This window comes from Capsicum annuum, unplaced genomic scaffold (genome assembly GCF_002878395.1).
Source record: "Capsicum annuum cultivar UCD-10X-F1 unplaced genomic scaffold, UCD10Xv1.1 ctg80394, whole genome shotgun sequence".
Lineage (NCBI taxonomy): Eukaryota > Viridiplantae > Streptophyta > Magnoliopsida > Solanales > Solanaceae > Capsicum > Capsicum annuum.
In genome coordinates, this window is record NW_025891039.1 from 51395 (window position 1) to 53685 (window position 2291).

Below are 2291 nucleotides of genomic sequence, written 5' to 3' on the forward strand. Positions count from 1 at the left end.
CTCTATCTACTACAGAAGCTGAGCTTATTGCTGCTGTTGAAGCTTGTAAAGAATTGTTTTGTATGAAGAGATTCTTGGGGAAAATTGGTTGTGCTCAAGAGAGGCATGTGCTTATTGCAACAGTCAAAGTGCCATACATCTTGGCAAGAATTCTACATTTCATGGTCGGTCTAAACACATTGATGTGAGATATCATTGGATTCGGGATGTGTTGGATTCTAAGTTGCTTGAACTTGAGAAGATTCACATGGATGAAAATGGTTCCGACATGATGACTAAAGCTTTGCCAAGAGGAAAGTTTGAAGATTGTTGCATGATCGCCGCGATGGCGGTCTCCTCCACATAGTTGGGAGGGGGAGAATTGTTGGGTCATGGGCCTTTGTCCCTTCCTATGTGGATAAAATGTAGCCCAATTTATTGGACCAGCCCACTTTTCCCATAGCCCAATTATATGGGGAATATATATTGACCTTTTCAGGTCTTATTCTGAACATACACAGAAAAAACTTCTTCAGCCACACTAAAAAAGGATCAGAGAGTTCAGATTTTCGCCTAGAAAAATTCAGCCACAGTAGTCATCTTTAAACTGCGATTCCCGCTTCGTTTCTTGTCTGATTGAGCTGATTTTTGGATTGCATATTCCTATCATCTCGATCTTTGATTAGGAATTGGAAGAGTTTGATTTGGTGGCCTGTGGCTTCTGTTTTTCATCTCTGAACAACAGCTACGTTTTTGGTATTTGTACTCCTTTTATTTTCTTGTTTTGGTGTTGTGGTGTATGTATTGTTGCTTGTTGTTTGACCCTTGTTTGGTGGCCATTTTGGAGAATAATATTGTAACAATTTGGTGGTGATTATAGTGGAGGTTTTGGTCCCGTGGTTTTTTACTCTTCACACTGAAGAGTTTTTCACGTAAATCTTGTGTCTCGTGTGATTGCCTTTATTCTTGTCTTGTTTCGTTTTTGTTGAGTTACTTGCTGCCCCATATCATTATTTTGCTTGGTTTGCTTGTCTCTTTTTGGTTCAAGTTAAAAGGGAAAGTTAGTCTTGGGTATTTTTCGCTGCTACCCTGTCGAGCACTTTGATTGTGTGCCCGTCTTTCCCAACAAGATACTGGGTCAATGCTCATATTATCGTCCTTCCGCAAGGTAGTGAGTGCAAAGGTCCTTCCGCTCCGCCGCTCATCATCAGACCTTTGCACTTGCTTTAAATCGGTTGGATTAAATTTAGGGAACAGGTTGGGCTCACTGGTCAAAAACACCGATTTTCACTTGAAGAGTTCAGAAATAAGCGAAACGATAAAAGATTTTCGCTTGAAGAGTTCTTAAATAAGGTATATTAGGACAGAGGCACGTATAATGAACCTATATATGACACGGTAATATTATAATAACAGATAGAGCAAATCAACTTCATGACAGTTGTTATAACATATTAAAGTTATGTTTAATATGGTCACTTCATGACAGTTGTTATTATAGTATTATAGTATTATAGTATTATAGTATTACAAACATAGTGAAACAATGTTTGTGCTTGATTGGGATGGGAGAATTTAAAGATAAAAAAGTATATAAAGTGGATGGGCTTATTAAAATGAATTTAAATTGGAAATTCATTTTTGGATGAAGAAGAATATGATGCTTAAAAGTATGAATATGCCCCAAAAAGAAATAAATAGTAGTTCTAGTATGTGAGAGGAGAATAAGAATAATATTTTCTAATTGTTTTGTTGATACATACATTCACATTTAGCATTTTCTTGTGTTGTAAGACGAGGCATTTTACGTAATAAAGAATGAGGCGTAAGTCTTTAGGTATTGGGCGTTTAAGAGATGAGGTGTTTTACATAATACAGGGGTTAGGCATAAGTCTTTAGGCGTTGGATGTTTAAGAGACGAGGCGTTTTACATAATACATAGTGAGGCGTAAGTCTTTAGGCGCTGAATGTTTAAGAGATGAGGCATTTTACATAATACAGGGTGAGACGTAAGCCTTTAGGCACTGGACGTTTAAGATATGAGGCGTTTTACATAATACAAGGTGAGGCGTAAGCCTCGAGCCACAGAACATTTTAGAGACGAGACGTTTTACATAATAAGGGTGAGGCGTAAGCCTCATGCCTTTGGGCGTTTAAAGAGATGAGGCGTTTTATATAATACAAGGTGAGGCATAAGACTCATTAGGACATCTAACGGTTTTATGCGGCTCCTACGAGACCACATACAATCATGCATATACATATATATATATATATATATATATATATATATATATATATATATATATATA

General features: G+C 37.1%; 1 long non-coding RNA gene across 1 annotated transcript in view; it reads left to right on the forward strand.

The window, feature by feature from the left end:
- Nucleotides 1-334: 334 nt before the first annotated feature.
- Nucleotides 335-2291, forward strand: part of LOC107872323 — a 3502-nt gene continuing 1545 nt past the window's right edge. Inside the window, exon 1 of the long non-coding RNA XR_007051551.1 lies at nucleotides 335-735. This is a non-coding gene — a long non-coding RNA (uncharacterized LOC107872323). The remainder of the gene's footprint in view (nucleotides 736-2291) is intronic.